This window comes from Cheilinus undulatus, linkage group 8 (genome assembly GCF_018320785.1).
Source record: "Cheilinus undulatus linkage group 8, ASM1832078v1, whole genome shotgun sequence".
Lineage (NCBI taxonomy): Eukaryota > Metazoa > Chordata > Actinopteri > Labriformes > Labridae > Cheilinus > Cheilinus undulatus.
The window spans coordinates 7,698,672-7,720,814 of record NC_054872.1 but is presented as its reverse complement, the minus strand read 5'-3'; the positions used below and the strand labels follow the sequence as shown (position 1 = coordinate 7,720,814).

Genomic DNA, 22,143 nt, shown 5'->3' with positions numbered 1-22,143 from the left:
TTGTTGTTTTTCTGGAAAAGATGGTTCAATTGTCTAAATGTTTTCTTTGGAGCTTCTTTTCACATTTACAACGGGTAGTTTCTGCTTTATCATGCTGTGATTGCCCTGTCTTTGTCTTTTTAGTCTCCAAGCTGGATCTCAAGCTTTTTGCTCTTCTCTTTGTTTATTCTAAAGGATGCATAGAGAAACTGATGACATGGGCAAGCAAGCCAGCAAGGCGTTAGAGTGCAAAAACATCTATTTATCATTCTTACCTATTTGTAAGAAGAGAGTTATCTCAGTTAAATGCAGAGGCCTATGTAATTTCACTAGCACAGGGCTCTTAATCAAGACTGTACCAAGACAGAATGTCAAAGGTAGTGGTAATTAAAGCAAGGATTTCCTTGCTACTTTTCTTCCCATCTCCTGATGTAACTGAACTCTAAATGGACCAAAGCAGAGATGAACAGGACTAGTTTAGGCAACAGAACACACAGCTGATGGCAGAGAATTATCTTAGTCCATCACAATACATGAGCAAAGTACAGCAACAGAACATGATTGATTGATTGATTATGATTATCATGTTTAGTCCATCACAACAGCTGCTATGATAGGACATGTGCTATTACAACTTTGAAAACTGCTGGAAATATCTGAAGTATTAAAAGCACACAGTTAAAAGTAGATGGAATTTAGATTTTGTATTTTCAGAGCCCAAGCACTGATAGTGCAGAGAACCCTGTAGAAATCATTATTATACATGCATGTAGAATTATTCACTGCTTTGGATGTTTTACCCTTTTACCGATTTCGTAAATCAATCATGGCTAATATAATTTGGCTCATTTGACAAAAAAAGAAACCTTTTTAATGTCAAAGTGAAAAGAAATTTAAAGTAATGTCAATGTAATAAAATTATTTAATGTAATATAAGTGACTTCAACTTTGGCTTCATTCACAGGGCTGAGTCAGTGTGGATAGGTCTCAGTCAGACTTGCACATCTGGACACTGCACTTTTACTCCATTCTTCTTTGCAAAACTGCTTGTGCTCTGCCAGGTTGCACAGGAATTAGGGATTAACAGGCCTTTTCAAATCCAGCCACAAGTTCGATTGAGATCAAGATTGAGATCTTGGCTTTGACTTGGCCACACCAGAACATTCACCTTGTTGTCTTTAAACCGTTTTTGTGTAGCTTTCTCTATGTGCTTTGGGTCATTGTTTGGAAAATAAATCTTCTCCAAAGCTGTAGTTCTGTTGAATAATATTGTCCTAAACAAAAAAACATCCAATATTTAGCTGCATCCAGTTTACCCTCTACTTTTACAAGCCTTCTAGGGCCAGCTGCTGAGAAGCATCCCCACCGCATGATGCTGCCACCACTGTGCTTTTTAGTGGGAATAGTGGTTGTTGTGATGTTCAGTGTTTAGTGTCTTGTCTGATTCCCGATAATAATAATAACAATAATAATAATAATAATAATAATAATAATAAATTTATTTATAAAGCGCTTTCAGTCAAAGTGCTGTACATAGAGATAAAATCAACTTGACAATAAAAACAACAGAGAATCCACAAACATGTACAAACATAATGAAACAATAAAAAAACAAACAGTTTAAGACTAATATGTAACAGTAACCAAGTGGGTCTTCAGCTTTACTTTAAATACAAAAGCTCCATTTTGGTCTCATCAGACCAAAGAAGTTTCTGGCACTTGACCATTGAATCTCCCACATGCCTTCTGGTGAACTCTAGTCCAGATTTAATCTGAGTTTTTTCAACAGTGTCTTTGTCTTTGCCACTCCCCCCTAAAGCTTTGACTGGTGAGGAAACTTGCCAACAGTTGTATGCAGAGTCTCTCTCATCTCAGCTGCTGAAGCTTATAACTCATTAAGAGTAGTCATAGGTGTCTTGGTGGCCTCTCTCACTAGTCTCCTTCATGCACAGTCGCTCCGTTTGTGAGGACGGTCTGATCTAGGCAGATTTACACATGACGTATTCCTTCATTTCTTCATGATGGATTTAACTGAATCTATGGGATGTTCGGTACAGAAATGTTTTTGTATCCATCCCCTGACTTATACTTTTCAGTAACCTTTCCTCTGAGTTGATTGGAGTGTTCTTTTGTCCTCATAGTGTAATGGTAGCTAGGAATACTGATCAACCATTGACCAGACCTTTCATGGACATCTTTATACTACAGTCACTTGAGACACATTCACTGCACTCAGGTGATCCACATTTCACTAACTGTTAAACTATGAGCACCAGTTGGCTGGACCTCTGTTGATTTAGATTAGCCACTTTAAAAGGGGGTAAATATTTATGCAATCATTTATATTACAGATTTTTATTTAACTTACATTACTTTGTAGAAATCTGTTTATATTTTGGCATTAAAAAGGTTTTTTTGTAATTATTTTTTCAAAAAAGCCAAATTACATTTTTAAAGGAAGACCTTCAAACAGTATTGAAATAAGTCCAGCTACTCACAAACATGAATGCTGATCCCCACATTAACAGAGCAGAACATGCCGGGGTCAATACTCTGAAACATGGAGAGTCAGTGACTTCAGAGAAGGAGCACGAAGGCCGACTGAGGAGAGATTATCTTGGCTTGATAATGACAACAACATCAGAGTGAAATCAATGAAGCTGATGATACTACTGCAGCTTTACTAAGTCCATGTATTTCACACTCACAAAGCTCCTTTTAATCAATACACGCCTGCTCCCTCAGCCTCTACCCGCCAATGTTGGCAGCATCTTTCGATTATATAAATTCAAAATAAAAAATAAAACAGGAGGGAGAGAAAAACAGGACTGGGGAGATGAGTTCCCCGCTCCTCAATTCAGCCGGTCACGTCGATTAAGATGTGAACTTCTACAATTCCAGCAGTTCACATTCAGCTCGGGGCCCTTATCTGAAATTAAAAAAGTCCCCTTCTCCGCGGCTTTGAAGTTTCTCTAAGCCACTCAAATAGTTCCCTTCGCTGAATGTGGGAGCTAAAGGAGGCTTTGATTTTTGGAGTCGGCTTTGCCTGTCACTTTGTGTTACATGCTGACTGATCTAAAGGCTAAAACGGAGCGACGGCGCCGAGCTGTCAGCCTTCTCCACCCCTCCATTTCAGCGCCTGATTCATCCATTATTGACGGCAGCAGTGATTGGTAAACAATGTGACGCTCAGGTTAAAGAGCATGGTTAAAACGACTCATTGCATGGATTAGTTTCTCTTTAATTTGAATAACTGATTTAAGTCATATAAAGGAGTATTTCAGATTTAATGTTGAACCACAACAGACAAAGATGGAGAGCTCTTTTCTGTAATGGTGTCTGTATACACTGATAAACAAAAGCTCTGCTTTGGTAAAATTTAAAACGCCTGGACTGTTCAAATGTTTTCTTCCTTTACTCTGTTTTTAAGTTACCCACAATTTCCTCATACTCTGTGCAGGCAGTGCACTGCAGAGGAAATCACTCTTGATAGTCAATCTTTGTAATTCCACTGCACATGCTCAGATCGGTCTCCAGCATCCATCCCAGAAGTGCCACTCTGCTTACGTCTCATCCTGTCGCACAAGCTGCAGGTCACTGATAGGTCAGTGCATCTTAAAGTGTCAGTGATGTTAACTTTTAGGTGGAAATTCTAAAACGTTGCATGAAACCACACATCCTTTGGAGAAAGAATACACCTTTTAACTTTAGCTTTTAACTACTTACCTAAGCAAAGAAATTGTGGAATGATACAGAAGAGACCAGCAAACCAACCCCAGTGGTCCCCCCAATAATCTGTTAGCATATTATCCTCATGTGTTAGCATAGATTCTCTGTGCTACTCTGATCTCCAAAGGAGTGCCTGCTTCATATCAAACACCTGGCGCAGCAGTGACTGGTGGAGAGTGTGACTGTTGTTGCACCATACAGGTGTGTGCTACAGGCAGCTGCAATTGCACAATCAAATGGACTTGAGCTTGAATAGTGCTTTTCTAGTCATCTGACTACTCAGAATGCTTTTACACTGCAGGCCACAACTACCCATTCACACACTGATGGCAGAGGTTGCTTGGAGATCATGGCAGAAATTAAGTTAAAGTTGTGATCATGGCTGTGAGTGGTGAAAGTATGTATGATCTGGCTGTGACGCTACCCGGTCTGCTTGCTCTCATTGGTTGTTGTGGGTACTCCGTCAGTGGCGCCACGACCTAGAATCGTAAATAACAAACATGTTTGATATTTACGATTCAGGATTTTTGGAGAAGTAAAACAATTGTGTTGACACCACACACATGCAAACTACTCAGACATATAGTCGTTTGCAACGAGGCTCCTCTCGGGATACGCCCCCAAGATTGTCGGGGGAGGAAAATCTTGCCCCAAATCAGGCTTAAAATCCTGTAGTGTGTGGCTGGCCTAAGCTGAGTTTATATAGTTCTCCAATAGTGATACATCATAGCGTTTAGGTGTTACTTTTTAACACATGAAGGTGTTTTTTGACACCATAATAAGATCAATCTTTTCTGATGTGTTTCAGCAGACTGATTAACAACATAATCAATCAATTGCTTAAGTGTATTACTCAGGCAATTTAACAAGGAAATTAATAATTGAGACTTATGTTAAGCGATAGACGCACTTTGCTCACTCATGCAGCCCTTGTTTCTTTACACACACTACACTCTGCAGCCACAGGCAGGAAGTCACTTACTCAGTAAACAATTTCACTCATGGTGGAAAGTTTAAAAACTTAAAAATCTTCAACAATACACCAGAAACATGAACAAAGGACTCCAAGCAATGTTCATCTAAACATATCCAAACACAATTCAAAACATCTAAAACACATTTAAACACTCTGCATGAGGGCATCATGGGAAAATTATTCAAATTTTGAAATGAAAGTAGGCGAGGTTTACATCAGTTGACTCTGCAGAGATGATGGGACCAACACTGTCAAACAACTCCAACACTGAAGTCCACTTAACTCAGGGTGGAGTTAAATCAACCTAACTGAGAAATTAACACTCCAGTTTTTACTGTGTAGATACCTGTGCTGATACCATGGCACTGAGATAGGATCTCATACACCCAAAACAGGTTCATTTTTTTTATTTCTGAGCTGCCATTTAAGCCCAGTTCAGACCAAAGATTTGTGATGAGACAAGATTAAACTCATACAGCTCTGCCACATCCTTAAAGCTGACAGTCACATCACTCCGACTAAAGGAGAAAATGCATTGTTTTCATATCAGCAGCTCTCACGGTCACTCGTTTTAGAGAGGTTTATTTCTAAAGTTACTTGTCAGAAAAATTCCTTTCATCCACCTCTGACCGGTGGTGCCAGTGTAGAAAAATGACAAGAGAAGCTGTCTTCAAAGACTTTTACTTGCAAGGGATTGAGCAGTTTACAATCAAGATGCAACTTCCCCCCAATCAGAGAAAAGACATGTGAACACAGTAATATAAGGATGCATGGTTACAGTTTTTTCATGAGTGGGCGTATACTTAAGTCGGCATAGTCTGTGCAGAGCAGATATTAGTAAAGAATAAACAGCCCCCTTTTAGGGAGTTTGAGAAGAGAAAGTCTTCACTTTGATTTAACAGGTTGAATGTCCTTGAATCTGCAGCCTCCCTGTTTCAAAGTACCTCCTGGGTTGCATTCCTTCATCCAGACACATTTTCTTTTAAACACATCTCACACATAACAGTAACAACACAAATCTATATGCAGTTTTACACAAGCACTTGAGGTGTTAAGAGCAAAGTTCATTATCAGGAAGGGGTCAACCATTTGAACTAACAGGATGAGCATGTGGTTAAGATGGCATGACATACTTCTGCAAAGGCACACAGCTGATGTCATAACAAAGCAGTAGTATAAAACATCAGAAATAACTTCTACAATTCCTTATATGGTAATAAAACACAAAATAATGTAGATTATAATGGAAATTTCATTACATTATTGTGTAGTAAATCTGTTTCTACAAGAGGCGGTACTGAGCCCTCACTGTTTCTTTGTACACAGCAAGACCATGTAAATTCTACTTTGAACAAATATTTGTTGGCATTTATATTCTATTAAAATGACATTTTCATGTCCCATTTCACATTTTTCTGCTTGCAACGTCCTGCAACCGTCTGCAATTAGACAAACTGAGTCACAGGCAACATCAGGCGGCCTGATTCCAGCTCAGTTCAGACAGCTGAAACCGTCGCCATCAACGTTCAGGAAACAGTTTGATTGGTTGATGATGTCACATGAATGCTATGAATTTGTAATGGATGGATGGAAATAGAAATAAAAGAGAACAAAAGTGAGAGTACTAAAAATCTAAAACACATGTCAAAGAAGAGGGGTATCACTTTAACTTTCAGCTCATGAGGAAGACAAACATTGACTTCAGAGCTTCACTTTCCAGCAGATAAAATAACACTTCTGATTCTAAGTATAACTCACATATATAAGACTCTGTATAACGCTGAATATGATGATAAATAGGAAGAGTCATCAGTCAGCCCACACTATAGCATCTATAAGTGAAAGACCAAAGAAAAGGCCTCTTAAATCTCCAATCAGAAGTCTTTATATTGTAAAGTGAGAGAGCTAGAGCTGAAGTGGGCGAGTAACAGATCTGAAAGGTCACCGAGGTCAGAGCTGTGCATTCGTCTCGTCCTCGCCGCGGTCTGACTCACAATCAAAAACAAACAGGCTGAACACAGAGGCTAGGTGTAGATCAGCTCCCAGCAGCTCTTATCACACCGCTGCAAGAGGAAAACAGCAGCAGAGACAACAAACAGCAGACACGTAGGCTGGACGCTGACACACTACCAAGAGTCTGAAAGAAGGCGTCCGAACCACAGCGTCCTCTCTGCATTCAGTGTTTCTAAGTATACTCAGTGATTTATATCCATGTTTGATGAATTATGCATCCAAAAGAGACAAAAAATATCACTGTATACAGTAAACATCAGGCAGCACATGCCTACAATTGAATTATTATCCTTTCATACAGCTATTGACCCACCGCAGTCACCTGTTAGTGGCGGGGAAAATACAAAATAAGGGCTTCTAATTTATGTTTATATGGACACAAATAAACTAAATAAAAGCCTGATCAGAATAAAAATGCTTCATGTAAGCACACCAATCAGAAGATTCTGCTCCGGTCCAGCCATTACAAAAAAAGGAAAAATTATCAACCATTTGAGGTGCTGATACTGAGCGTTATTGTGAGCAGTGTCCAACCATGTGTTCATGGTCAGGGTCATGGGTGTAGCACGGGGGGGTTCTGATTACCCGGGCCCTCAGTAGGGAGGGGCCCTTGAGAAGCCTGCAATGAAAACTGTGTTATTAATTATTTTTTCTTAGTAAATAGTGTCATTATTGAATCAGAAGTAAATAAATGAATCAGTCAGCAGTACTTTCGGGTGCGGTGGAGTCGTGACATAAGCAAGCAGCAAGAAGAGGCTGGTGCAGTTATGATGGAGGACGTTAGCGTGGATACTGCTAAAGCCACTGTTTTATCAGTACTTGATGACATTTCTTTGTTAAAAGAAGAACAAAGAACAGCAGTGAGTTGTTTTCTATTAAAAAATGACAAAAGTCGTGAACTGACATGTCTACAGTTGCCATGTTTTGCATTATGCTGGAGTTTATTCCTAGGTAGCAGCTACGATGTCACCTGTTTTGTTGCTCTGATTGGCCTGTAAAGATGTGACAGACAGAACGCTCATCCAATCACCCACCCAATTTCCCAAACGCTGTCTGGTGGTTTTCTAGATGGATATGTGAAACACATCCACCTGGCGTGTCAGGTTACTTCATCAAGCGATGCTCGGCCCAAACCAGCTAAACTGAGAAAATATGATGACAGCTATCTTGAGTTAGGTTTAATGTGAAGCCATGAAGCCTGTCTAGCTAAAGCATCATCTCATAACAAAGCATGCAGAGTTTAAGGACAAAACAAACGGTTTTTCCCATGAAAGGGATCGATATTAAATGTTGCAGTATTGTCCACCACTACCACACACCAAGAAGCAAGAAAATACAGCAGACCATAGCACAAATACTTTATTTACATATTATATTTTGTATAGTTTGAATAAATTTCACTTTGCTGAAAAACACAAAGTTGAAACAGAGACATGGTGTCTGCTTCAGACACCATGGTGTAAATGGAGCCTGGCAGCTCTAACACTGTTGGAATACTCTAATCAAAGTTTAAGCTGAGGCCATCAGAATAAAACAAAGGCAAATAAATACATGCCTTTAAACATCAATCAGAGCTTTATTTATCTGTATCCTGTAGTGATCAATTAAAACTCTTTAATAGTATCTTTAATAGTGGAGAAGAGATCTGACAGTATGTGAAGAAATATGTGTGGGTGCATAAACAAACAAAAAACGGAGCAATACTCGTGCCCAATGGTGAAAGGTGGATTTTTGGCACTGTGTGAGGAGCACATGCAGCAGCAGTTATGTTGTCAGTCTGTTTTTGGTGTTTGCGTAACACTGTCTAACCGTCCTTTCATTCACAAACACCTCAGTTTGGGTGTCAGAAGGTTTATTTTCTTCGACTTCCTTTCGGTCGTTGTCGTGGTTCACTGGCGAGAGCCTTTGATTAATAGGCATTTTCAGTCATGAGGTTTGCACTGACCGTTTGAGGTTGAATGTAAAGGGTGGATCAGGAGGCAGATCTACATGTGCACGTAGATCTGAATAATTCAGGGCAAGCGCACACTTTTAGCCTAGATTCTACACACAGTTTATAAATGAGTCCCCTGGACTTAATGGCAGAGTGGCCAGACAGAAACCTCTCCTCAGCGCAAAACACATAAAAGCCTGCTTGGAATTTTTTTTGGCAAAGTAAAAAAATGGGAACCGTATCACATTTAAGAGATGGTGTCCTTCTTTATTTTTTTCCTTACCATTTTTTTTACGAAGTTGTAACACATGATCAGATCTCTCACACACAAGTGAGATCAGATGAAAAATAAATAAAACCATGCCTCTGTTTGTAGCTAAATATAGCACACCAGGTCAGCTGTTGATTTGGTCTTTAATGCGTGCCAGTTCGCTTTACATTTAAAAAACCGATCTGATCCAGATGAAGGAATCCCAGACTCTCTGTATGCTGCCAGAGCTATCAGATATCAAATGTAGTTGGAGGTGCTTCCACATGAAGTGTTAAAGTTTGCTATCTGGATGCCTAAAATGGATGTATATCCCTGTCAAAGAACAGTCATCAGTGTATGACTGTTAACTTTTTTAGTGCGTATTAATCTTTGGCACCATGTTCGGTCCAAAAGTTTGATATCTACTCTCATCCCTAAATTAGAGGAAGTGGTCCAAAAGTACAAGGACAAAGGACTCTCTAATTAATGATATCTGCTGTGTCTTGGCTATGAGGGGAGCCTCTGTGGCTCTCCGCCACTCCTCAGCAGCAGGAGGCGCCACTCGCCTGCCTCGCCCCCTGCATGCGTGGGGAGATTTCAGACGTGACTGACGGGGAGTTGGCTGGAGGAGATATGGAACATTCTGCGTGTAACGGTGGGAATGTCTCTCCAGGTTTCAGGGGAAATGTCTCTGCTTCCTTCCAGCTCTCAGCTTGGCCAGACGGTCATGGGCAGCCGGGCTAAATCCGAAGTAAACAGCATTTGTGACGGGATATTAGCCTGAGCTGTTCCCTCATTTGGAGTGTCTGTCTCATTTCATGGCTGACATCTGAGAGCTGCAGAGGTGTGTTTGAGGCTGAGAGTCTCCTCTTTAATCCACTGGATCTAATCACTGCTGGCATCTGTCCGTCAGAGCGAGCCAAACGCAGCAGCATCTGGAGAGAGAGAGAGGGGATGTGTATAGGCAGGTAATGGCTGCAGTGAATGCACGTGATGTAACCTTTACCCCACGAGAGCCACCAAACGCACTCCAGGGTGGCACAGAGGGCCGGGTAATGAAATTCACAGCTACTCAAACAGACACAGTAATGGGCTCTTTATATTCTCTGACAACGACTGGCACAGGCGCCGCCGTCCTCCCTGACGGTTAAAGTCAGAGGTTGGGATTGATTTATGAATATTTATGAACAAACACAGACGATAAAGAATGAGCGATGGAGCAGGTTTGTGGAGAATTTCCAATATGTTGTTTACAACCAGACTCAAAGAGGGAAGGAAAGGTAAAGAGCAGGACAGATCCTCTGTGAAAATATACTCAGATTTAATGTTTCTGACATGTTGAAGAGGAGTTTTTATAGCAGTGATTTCTATCTAAGACAACAACATTGTCCTCACAAAGTTGAAGGAGAATTGGTGTACTTGAAAACCATTTTCCTCCTGATTTAGTCTGGACTAGAAATAACCATAAATAGCAGAATGATGGCAGATTGCACCTTTAGTCCAAGAAAAAGCTGTGATGGCTGCAACACAATCTCTGTGGGAAACTGAGCCTGATCAGAGTACATCATATCAAGTACGTCATCCTCTGTGACTTTGTTTAACCTTGCAGATGGATCGCCCAGATTCCACGTCTGTCATCAGACCAATCCATTTTGCAAAGCTTTATTTCAGCGTTGCTTTAGGAGAAAGAGGCAGCAGATACAGGTGTGGTTGAATTGAAGCAACTCCAAGCCTGTAAAAGATGGTGGCTGGTGAAGAGATTAATGCAGCTATAGCAGCAGTTTCATCAGAACAGGACAACATTTCTTTGTTAAGGTCTTTATCAGAGCATTCGCACAGCCGGCGCTCCAGACTGGCAGCGTTGCGTGCCTGGAGTGCCACTTCGCTCCTCTTCGTTCGAGATACGCTGCAGGTCTATTTTCAGCGCGGGCTGCTGCAAAACTGCGTCAATACCTGTCGATCAGAAAGCTCCAAAAAGGAAGTCACAAGCATAGAATAACCAGTTCTTACAAAATACATCACAGTGCACTGACTCCCGGTCACAAATACTCACTATATCAATATTACATCTCATTCTGCAGCGAGAGCAGGGGGTCACTGAGGGGTCAGGGGGTCACAGAGCTACAAGGGCTCCACTGAAGAGGAAAAGTTAACTTGTGAGGACATTTAGCCAAAGAATTCTACATAAAACCACAGATCCTTTAAGCAAACATTAACCTTTTAACTTCCTAATGTACTCACCCAATGGCAGGAGCAACAGTATCATGGACTTATACCGGAAAGGATGATGAATAATAAACCCTGAAAGGTAAAACAGTCTTCTGTTGACATACTATTCCTGCCTGAACTGGCAGTTCTCCCGTGATGTCAGCCTGCTGACCAGAGCTGCGCAGCGATGTAGACATGCTTCCAGTCGGCGAGGTCGCTCGCCTTTGGTCAGAGAAAACCTGCGGCGCTTCAGTGCGTGGCGCAGTCATCCTATGTGGAAATTGCGGGTCAGTTGTGTTTTTATTGTCCTTCACTGTGAAAATTTGTAGAATGAGACAAATTGTTTCGTATTCCGAGCCTGTGGCTCTGTCACCACATTAAACTCCACTGGATCCATCAATCCTGACAGAGAGCTTCATACAGCATGAGCTCATGCGTCAGACTCTCTGTTCTGACCAATGTGTGGACTCTAAACTTATGCCTTTATCTGTTATATTTCCATGGTTGTTATCCTCATAATACAGGGGCAAACTACAGTGTTTAAAGTAATGATAGGTCGTTGGTGAACGAGTTCAAAGATCCATCTCTTTTACGTGAACGGTAAGAGTCGGATCCCATTTGAGAGCCATTTTGTGTTATTATAACTATTATTATTATTATTTTTATATATATTGTGTGTTTCTGTGTCTCATTTGATTGATTAGTAGGGATAATCTTTTATCCTCTACCACAGGTACACCATACATTAAGGACTCATGTTTGACGACGTAACATTGTTTTACTTCAGGCATGTCATACAGCCCACCAAGTGGGCAGTGTTATGGTGAGACAGTAGATTTTGAAAAATAATTGCATTAAATTATCATCAATTTTAAAATTTGAGCACAATCAGAGTAAAATACCTGCCCAAATATCAATCATATATGACATTGCTAAAACTGGCAGGTCAAATGAAACCAAACTGGTACCTGAATGAAGAGCCGTTTGGGAGCCGAAAGAGCCGAGTCTTTTTGCTGAGCCAAATGAGCTGGATCACTGAAAAGAGACAGTAATTACCATTTTTGTGACCTTGAAAAGCATTGCTGCAGAACTTGTCAAAGTCATGTAATCGGTCCAGGAGGTAGGCCAGATCAGGTACTCTGCCCTGGGGAGATGCTGGTCTGGGCAGTGATCCATGTGGCTCTTCGATACTTGTCACCAGAACACTTTGACGGTCATAGTTTATAATAGTTTGCATTAGCTTCACATCAACTAACTGTCCTCAAAACCATGAAAGAGTTGCAGATCTTGACAAGGTGTGTCACTAGATCACCAAATCATACCCCACAGGTTGCTGCCCCTGTTACCCACCCAATTATCCAGTCCATACAGGTACAGAAGAGCGTAGCAGCAAAGAGACACCCCTGCCTCACCCTAGAATCAACTGGGAAGAAGTCAGAGATGGAGCCGAATTGAATGCCTTCAGCTGGAAGAGCAAACATGGGATCCTGCAGAGCTCTGCAATCCTCCAGAGGATGTCTCTACTCACCGAGTCGAACACCTTCAGTAAGTCAACAGAAGCTGCAAGCAGCCCTCCAAAATTCACCTCCTTATTAGTCAATCTTTGCTATTCTAGCACGTGAAAACTCTGCAATCTGCTCCATCTGAGATACACAGTTGGTGAAATGTGATCACTTTCACAACGTCACAATCAGTGGCCAACAGCATGGGTCAAAGGTCAGTCAGAAGGTCACAGAGATGATATGATGCTGTATATGAAGAGAGGGTAATTCATGAGGTGGAAAAAGACAGGATTTTATTTGACACCACATATCCTTTGAAGAAAACATTAACCTTTTAGTTTCCCAATGCCACTCTAACAGTGGACTTGGTTGTTTTTTGTTATCTCACAGTTTCTGCATTACCTTGAAGTTCTCCTGAGATCACTCGTCTTGAGCTGCGTGGAGCCGCTATGGTTCAGACACAGATCCAGTGATAATTGCAACTCTAACCCAAAGAAAAAACAGCTTAACGGCAGGTATGAAGTGGTCTACTTTCCCCACTTTGAAGGGCCATTTCTGGTGATCCCACCTCCTAAAAGTCCTTGCAAATGTAGAGAAACTCTCAAATAACCACTGTGCATTGGTTTCTATGTTGGCTATGGCAAGAAAAGTCACGAGACAGGAAGTGTCGCCCAAAAAAAAAAAGAAAACAGCACTGAAGGAGGAAATGATGATGACTTACATTTTTGCAGTAAAGCTTTGTAAACCAGAAGTATTCCTTATAAAATTTGATAAAGTTGGAAGTACAAGCCTGAATTGTGACAAAGAGTCTAGCTCAACTAAAATAATCCACCACTTCCTAAACAAGTCAAACACTTCCTCTTCTCTTTGTCTTTCAGCTCCTCATGATTTTTTCTCTGTTTGTCGTCTCCTGAATTTCATGACTGCTCCTGCTGGGACAATCAATCCTTAATCACCCCTCCCCTCTGTAGCCACTGAGACAACTCAATCGGCGCTAAGATATGCTAATCTTATTCCTCGGATGATTACGCCGTGGAGTCAACATTGATCTTCCATGACCTCAGAGAAACACAGGCCCTCCAGTCAGGAAGACTGATGGTGATGGGTGAGTGTGTGAGTGGGGTAAAGCCTCCTCCGTGGGTCGGAGTACGGCTCAGCTGATGTGATGTATTTCAGAGAGATGAGACGGTGGACGGCTGCGGCTGAGGACGAATCAGCTGAAATATGGAACTAATATTCAAATAAGGAATTCTGGGCATTTGCATGGAGAAAAGGTTCAATCAGGGAGGAAAAAATTACCATTGAAGGTTTAAATCCTTAAATGAAGGTGAGATGAAAAACACTCTGTTGGAATGCTGTAAATATGTTCAAAAAGACTAAAGTTTACACAATATGTATCAGATATTTCAGACCTTACTTGGCTTGGTTGAAGGCCCAACACTTCAAAAGCTACCCTGTCCTCTGCCTTATTATTTTGATGATAACTTTTTTATATAGCACCAATAAAAGCAGAAAGTTGGCAGATGAAGAAGAAAGAAAAGTAGATGGCAGTTTAACAACAAAAGCCTGAACAATAAAGCTGAACAAATAGAGAATATAAGGGTGTAATGATGTGATATTGATGTGCTGCTCTAGTCATTTAATGAAGTGTAAAGAGAGAGAAAGTCTGCTTTATGTTTATTTGGAGACTGTCAATAAAAACAATGGATTTCACCTGAGTAAAAAGGGTGAGATTCTCCTAAAAAGAAGAAAAGGTCAGTGCTGAAGGCTTTCAAGGCTGTGTGTGTATATCTTTATTAAAACTGATGGATTGTTCAGATTCCATGTCTGTCATCAGGTGGATCTATTTTGCAAAGCTTCAATCTGCTGGCCAGAGAAAGACCGGACCAATCAGCATGGTTGCAGAGAAAAAGTCGGTCACTACAGGCGTGGTCGTTTGCGATCCTGTGATTCATGACAAATGTTAGATGGGGGGCAGTAAGAGGACAACTGGAAGAAATCAACTGGAAAAGAGGAAAGTTAATATGTCATGTTAATATGTAGCTTTAAATGGACCTGTACACTGCAGTATCACCAGAAAATTCCTACAGACATTGGTTATGATCCCTGGGCTGGAAAATTAGTACTTTACAGCTCTAAATGGACTACATGCTGCAGTTTGCATCAGAAAATGTCTACATACAGTACATTGGTCCCTTCACTTAACAAAAAAAAGTCTTTTTTTTTTTGCCGTGTTAACTGATTTTCCTGGTGTTGAAATGAATATTAAAATATTCACACATGCTACTGCAGCAGTAACATCAGGCACAATTAAAGCATAAACAGTTTTTGAAAACATTTATTCTCCTGCATGTGCATGTGCTTTTCTTTCCCATTTTCCTGTATTTGACAACAATGAGTTGCTTTGTGCAGTTAGTCCAGAAAAGATAGCTGCAGTGGTTGTTGTGGCCGAGAGGTTAAGGCGATGGACTAGAAATCCATTGGGGTCTCCCCGCGCAGGTTCAAGTCCTGCCAACAACGGTAAAGTCTTCCTCCAGAAACAAGGTCTCAAACAACAGACACTATGGAGTTATAATACATTTGGGTTTCTGCATCAGATGTACAAAGTAGAGACTTAACTGAAACTGTGTTGGAGACATTATGAATGTGTGGTTAACAAGCTCACTTGTGTCGCTTTGGTTCCCCATGCCAAAGATTGCTTTTCCATTTATGTCTAACCATGTGCTTTTTCTAGCACTGTCTCATAAAGTACAGGTCATTGGTGACTTCATCAAGAGGAGTTTTGACAGTCCAATCCAAATAGGTAGTTTGTTGCAGAAAATGAAACAAAGCTTTTGTCTTCACAGTGGTAGAGTGTTGATCATAGTTACCTTGGAAGCAGTTGACCTGAGTTCCACTCCCAGCTATTGAAGCCAGTTCTTTTCAGCCAGAGCATGCAATTGATTTGTGTGCTCCTTTTCAGTGTGTCATTAGCATGGATGTTTAGCGGTTAGTCCTTCGCACAATAGTTTGCGTATGATGCTAGTTGCCATCGTGCCAATTATGGAAATATAGGCACTAGCCACGGGAGCAGTGACAGCAGTTAGGCCGGCCACACACAACAGGATTTTAAGCCCGATTTGGGGCAAGATTTGCCTCCCCCGATGATTGCGGGGGCGTATACCGACTGGAGCCTCGTCGCAAACGATTATTTGTCTGAGTAGTCTGCATGTGTGTGGTGTCAACATGATTCATTTACTGCTCCAAATCACGTCGTAGCCTCCCACACCGTGAATTGTAAATATCAAACATGTTTGATATTTGCGATTCTAGGTCATAGTGCCGCTGACATAGTACCCACAACAACCAATGAGAGCGAGCACACGGGGTAGCGTCACCAGACAAATCATACGTAGTTTCACCGTTTACAACCATAAACACAACGTTACCTTAATTCCAGCCAGGATTTCGTCCTGAGTCTTTCCCCTGTTTTATGATTGTTGCTACACCTGTAACGCATGCCAGGACACTATGTTTTGGAGAGACAGCAAGACGGTATCAACAGACATCTGTGTTTTTTTTTTTTTTTTTCTGAAGTCACGTGATCACACGAGGTCGTAGGCAAGTCGGCAGGTGTGTGGTCTCCAGTGATCTGACAGTCTGGCTGAGTCGTCTAATGTGTGCTTTCAGAGGATTAAAGATGAAAAATCTTTGTAAATTGTCCTGAAGTCTGTGGTCTCCCACGGTTTTAAAATCGTTTCAGATTAAAAAATCGTCTAGCGTGTGGCCGGCCGTACCAAGCATCTTCATCTCTCCTTCCTCCCCCAAGGTACACTCCTCAGTGGTTTGTCTCCACTGTGGTCTGGGTTTCACCAGGCGATGGTGGTATAGTGGTGAGCATAGCTGCCTTCCAAGCAGTTGACCCGGGTTCGATTTCGGCCATCGCAGTTGGTGGGCATAGCACTAGCAAGCTCCAAAGATTTTCATCCTTTCATGCAGTGCAACTGTGGCTTGTCCTGTAGTGGAATTGCAATTTACGGTCTGGCACCTGGCATTTGCTTTCCCTTGCTTGCTCAGTGACTTTGGAAGAGAAAGAACTCTCCACTGCATTGGGAGAGAACTGGCAGATGAAAGCTTTGTATGGGTAAATTGCGTACCTCTGGACTCTTGCCCCATCACTCTGCTTTACTTGCTTTCTTTCTGCCAATCTGCCCCATTTCCTCAGACCCTTAACTTGGTGTCCATTCCAAGGTGTGTCAGTATCACCTACTTTGCCGCTTGCAGACGTTAGGTGCAAAGTACCCGAGGGGGTGGAGAGCTCCAGGCAAGGGGTGGTGGTGTCCTGTCCAAATGGTTTAAAAGGTTGGAATCCTTTGGAGTTTCTGCTTAGGTCTTGCAAATCTTTTCCAAATCTTCTATGGTTAGCAACAGCAACAGCCCTTCCTGGTAGTCATGCACAAGGTCAGCTCAGGCCCAAAGATTGCAGTTCTATTGCTCCATCTGTTCTGTATGGGACTGTACAGCACAGGGGATGTAGCTCAGTGGTAGAGCGCATGCTTTGCATGTATGAGGCCCCGGGTTCAATCCCCGGCATCTCCACCAACGTGGTGTGTCTCAAGCCTCAGAACACCAACTTTAATGACACGAGCAGGCAGCCACATGTCCTGTTGATCTGAGGGCTGCTGCCTCTTAGCAACATCCTTCAGCAAGGCAGGTGCTCTTGCAGCTCTTGGTACCCTTGCCTGCCTTGCAGGAATTTACTTTTCTTTCCCATTTTCCTGTATTTGACAACAATGAGTTGCTTTGTGCAGTTAGTCCAGAAAAGACAGCTGCAGTGGTTGTTGTGGCCGAGAGGTTAAGGCGATGGACTAGAAATCCACTGGGGTCTCCCCACGCAGGTTCAAGTCCTGCCAACAACGGTAAAGTCTTCTTCCAGAAACAAGGTCTCAAACAACAGACACTATGGGGTTATAATACATTTGGGTTTCTGCATCAGATGCACAAAGTAGAGACTTGACTGAAAATGTGTTGGAGACATTATGAATGTGTGGTTAACAAGCTCACTTGTGTCACTTTGGTTCCCCATGCCAAAGATTGCTTTTCCATTTATGTCTAACCATGTGCTTTTTCTAGCACTGTCTCATAAAGTACAGGTCATTGGTGACTTCATCAAGAGGAGTTTTGACAGTCCAATCCAAATAGGTAGTTTGTTGCAGAAAATGAAACAAAGCTTTTGTCTTCGCAGTGGTAGAGTGTTGATCATAGTTACCTTGGAAGCAGTTGACCTGGGTTCCATTCCCAGCTATTGAAGCCAGTTCTTCTCAGCCAGAGCATGCAATTGATTTGTGTGTTCCTTTTCAGTGTGTCATTAGCATGGATGTTTAACGGTTAGTCCTTCGCACAATAGTTTGTGTATGATGCTAGTTGCCATCGTGCTAATTATGGAAATATAGGCACTAGCCATGGGAGCAGTAGCAGCAGTTAGGCCGGCCACACACTACAGGATTTTAAGCCCAATTTGGGGCATAATTTGCCTCCCCCGACGATTGCGGGGGCGTATACCGACTGGAGCCTCGTCGCAAACGATTATTTGTCTGAGTAGTCTGCATGTGTGTGGTGTCAACATGATTCATTTACTGCTCCAAATCACGTCGTAGCCTTCCACACCTTGAATCGTAAATATCAAACATGATGGACATTTGCGATTCTAGGTCATAGTGCCGCTGACATAGTACCCGCAACAACCAATGAGAGCGAGCACACGGGGTAGCGTCACCAGACAAATCATACGTAGTTTCACCGCTTACAACCATAAACACAACGTTACCTTAATTCCAGCCAGGATTTCGTCCTGAGTCTTTCCCCTGTTTTATGATTGTTGCTACACCTGTAACGCATGCCAGGACACTATGTTTTGGAGAGACAGCAAGACAGTATCAACAGACATCTGTGTTTTTTTTTTCTGAAGTCACGTGATCACCCAAGGTCGTAGGCAAGTCGGCAGGTGTGTGGTCTCCAGTGATCTGTCAGTCTGGCTGAGACGTCTAGTGTGTGCTTTCAGAGGATTAAAGATGAAAAATCTTTGTAAATTGTCCTGAAGTCTGTGGTCTCCCACGGTTTTAAAATCGTTTCAGATTAAAAAATCGTCTAGCGTGTGGCCGGCCTTACCAAGCATCTTCATCTGTCCTTCCTCCCCCAAGGTACACTCCTCAGTGGTTTGTCTCCAGTGTGGTCGGGGTGCTCGCCAGGCGATGGTGGTATAGTGGTGTAATGAAAATGTGTTGATGATAAATTAATATTATCAAGTAAACCTCGTAAAGAATAGGGCACCACCGCTTACGCGGATTGGTTATTTAATAACCAATAAAATATTGTAAATATTAATTAATCAAAACCTTTAATTAATTAACAAGAACATTAACTGTAAATCAATCTCATTTCTAAAGTAGTAAATTCTCATAACATTGACTCTATTTCTCTGCTTAATAGAATAAATTCCCGAACTACGACTGTCTTTTGAAGATTTATTATAAAATCACAAAATAACAGACATAAATCACAGGTTATATGAATAGATAATGTAAATGAATAAACAGAACATGACTAAATATGGTAAAGAGAAAGGATGCTAACTTAGTTGGTGAGAGTGGATTATTCTAATAATCCTAACGGAAAAATTTTAACCGACGTTAAGAATTTGGAGCGTGAATTTGGAAGAATAATAGATCTGAACTAATTTATTGGGATTTTGGAGACATCAGCACCAGAGAGATGAATTGGATCATACCAGCCGTTCGATGGAGGCGAGGAGGAGAGGACCCGTCTGGAGGGGCCCGGAGGAAGGCGCCTGGCAAGTTCTGAACGCCCGAAGCTACCGCGTGCCAACTCTGGTCCGACCCGGATGGGTTCAAGCTGGGCCGCTGCGGTGCCGATGGGTCGCTCAGACTGTAGGGACGGCTGTACAGACTCTTGTGCACGGACTCTGGGAAGGATTGTCTCTCGTTCCAAAAACAGCTCTTGATCGTCCAATTAAAAAATCAGATAAACTCGAACGCATTGACACCACGTGACTGCTGGCTCACGGTGAAGTCGATTGTGTGATAAAAAGGAAAAATGAAAACTCTGCGTTACAAAAATCTAGCACGAAGCTATAAAAAGGTTAGGAAAAATCTTGTACTGGATAAGGAAAATTCTAAGTCTGACTGTTTATCAGACTTGGCACAACGCTTGGATCAAGAATGGGCCTAGGAGGCCCAAGGAGACTCAGCAGAGCTCTCCTCAGTGAGCATCTTCTTGGACTGTCCAGACCTGACCGCTTGAACTGCGCACTTAACTCTACACTCTCTCTGCTCTCCACTCTCGTGAGTTCTGAAGTTACTCTTATACAAGAGGGAGGGGTTTCGGTTTTGAAGCCCTCCCAGTGTTTGATTAAATCCACTCCACCAGATCATCAAGTTAATCGGATGATGTAGAGATAACACAACATGGTTATAAAAACTCTAGAATACTATCAATAAACTATCACACAAACATTAGAAACACAGTAAATTGTTTATACGCACAATTATACATTAGAAAATGTTTCTGCATTTGGGTGTGACGAAACTTGACCACAAGGTGGCAATGTTGATCCAGGGACGATTTTCAGTCTCTGTTTGTCAACTTGGAGAAATACAACTAAATTATATCATAAAACCATAACTCAGTAAGGGAAGATACCAGAGATTAGTATGGCACGTCATTCTGTTCCTTGTAAACAGACTCAACCAAATATGAACATGTCCTGTTAGAAACATAACACTTAAGACAGTTTTTTGATACTTCCAATCCTTGCAGCTTCATGTGGTCGAGATAACACCGGGAATTTACGATATGCGCCTGCTTTCTGCCATGGCTCTGTAGGAAGACAGAGTCCTTAGATTTATGAGGCGTAGTGCAAAGTTTCTTACAGCTTTCAGGAAGACAGGATTTAGTCTGAGGAGGTTCACCATTTGGTCGACCAATCGAAAGATTCAGATGTTAAGGTGTTTATCTCTGTTGGGAGCTGTCTTTCATCAAAATGGCAGTTTAAGAGTCCTACTGCCTGAGAGACTCTTGTTTTTCGAACGTGGTTCCTTGATAAGTTGTCAGCCATGAGGGAAAGAGAACCCCCTCCCTTTCAGTGACATTCCTGAAGGATAATCTGAAGGTGTAGGTTTAGGAAGGAGAAAGGATCTCTCCCCCCTTGTATCATTATCTTTCCTCCTTAGAGGGTGTGATATCAACAGCCTTAGATTGTGGTTTCATCTTTAGTTGTTCTGGATAGCTTCTCACTACAGTGGTGAGCATAGCTGCCTTCCAAGCAGTTGACCTGGGTTCGATTCCCGGCCATCACAGTTGGTGGGCATAGCACTAGCAAGCTCCAAGGATTTTCATCCTTTCATGCAGTGCAACTGTGGCTTGTCCTGTACTGAAATTGCTAAGTGGAATTGCAATTTACGGTCTGGCACCTGGCATTTGCTTTCCCTTGCTTGCTCAGTGACTTTGGAAGAGAAAGAACTCTCCACTGCATTGGGAGAGAACTGGCAGATGAAAGCTTTGTATGGGTAAATTGCGTACCTCTGGACTCTTGCCCCATCACTCTGCTTTACTTGCTTTCTTTCTGCCAATCTGCCCCATTTCCTCAGACCCTTAACTTGGTGTCCATTCCAAGGTGTGTCAGTATCACCTACTTTGCCGCTTGCAGACATTAGGTGCAAAGTACCCGAGGCGGTGAAGAGCTCCAGGCAAGGGGTGGTGGTGTCCTGTCCAAATGGTTTAAAAGGTTGGAATCCTTTGGAGTTTCTGCTTAGGTCTTGCTAATCTTTTCCAAATCTTCTATGGTTAGCAACAGCAACAGCCCTTCCTGGTAGTCATGCACAAGGTCAGCTCAGGCCCAAAGATTGCAGTTCTATTGCTCCATCTGTTCTGTATGGGACTGTACAGCACAGGGGATGTAGATCAGTGGTAGAGCGCATGCTTTGCATGTATGAGGCCCTGGGTTCAACCCCTGGCATCTCCACCAACATGGTGTGTCTCAAGCCTCAGAACACCAACTTTAATGACACGAGCAGGCAGCCACATGTCCTGTTGATCTGAGGGCTGCTGCCTCTTAGCAACATCCTTCAGCAAGGTAGGAGCTCTTGGTACCCTTGCCTGCCTTGCAGGAATGTACTTTTCTTTCCCATTTTCCTGTATTTGACAACAATGAGTTGCTTTGTGCAGTTAGTCCAGAAAAGATAGCTGCAGTGGTTGTTGTGGCCGTACCTGCCAGCGAATGGCCTGCTTTGGCAGATCCTAACAATTCCTAACAAATTCCTAACAATTCGAAACATTTCCTAACAATTCCTAACACTTTACCGACCAAGTCCTAACCAAGTCCTAACAGTCCTAACAGAAGCGGAAAACGGGGTAAAAGAGCGTGTGGATGTGACGTCATCAGAGAGTGCCGCGTCTTCCGACGAGCGGACAACTTTGCGGGAAGTTTAAAGACGGCTAGAGAGTCCTTCGCGATCCGATAAAAGGTATGTTTCAGTAGTAAAACATCAAGTTTATG

The 22,143-nt window shown here is 42.2% G+C and overlaps 4 non-coding genes across 4 annotated transcripts; all 4 read left to right on the top strand.

The window, feature by feature from the left end:
• The first annotated feature begins 15,028 nt into the window (after positions 1–15,028).
• trnas-aga lies at positions 15,029–15,110 on the top strand. Its single transcript has one exon. It is a non-coding gene; the product is annotated as a tRNA-Ser (tRNA).
• Positions 15,111–17,096: 1,986 nt separating this feature from the next.
• Positions 17,097–17,168, top strand: trnaa-ugc. Its single transcript has one exon. It is a non-coding gene; the product is annotated as a tRNA-Ala (tRNA).
• A 238-nt stretch (positions 17,169–17,406) lies between these two features.
• On the top strand, positions 17,407–17,488 carry trnas-aga. Its single transcript has one exon. It is a non-coding gene; the product is annotated as a tRNA-Ser (tRNA).
• A 4,049-nt stretch (positions 17,489–21,537) lies between these two features.
• On the top strand, positions 21,538–21,609 carry trnaa-ugc. The gene has a single exon. It is a non-coding gene; the product is annotated as a tRNA-Ala (tRNA).
• Positions 21,610–22,143: the final 534 nt, after the last annotated feature.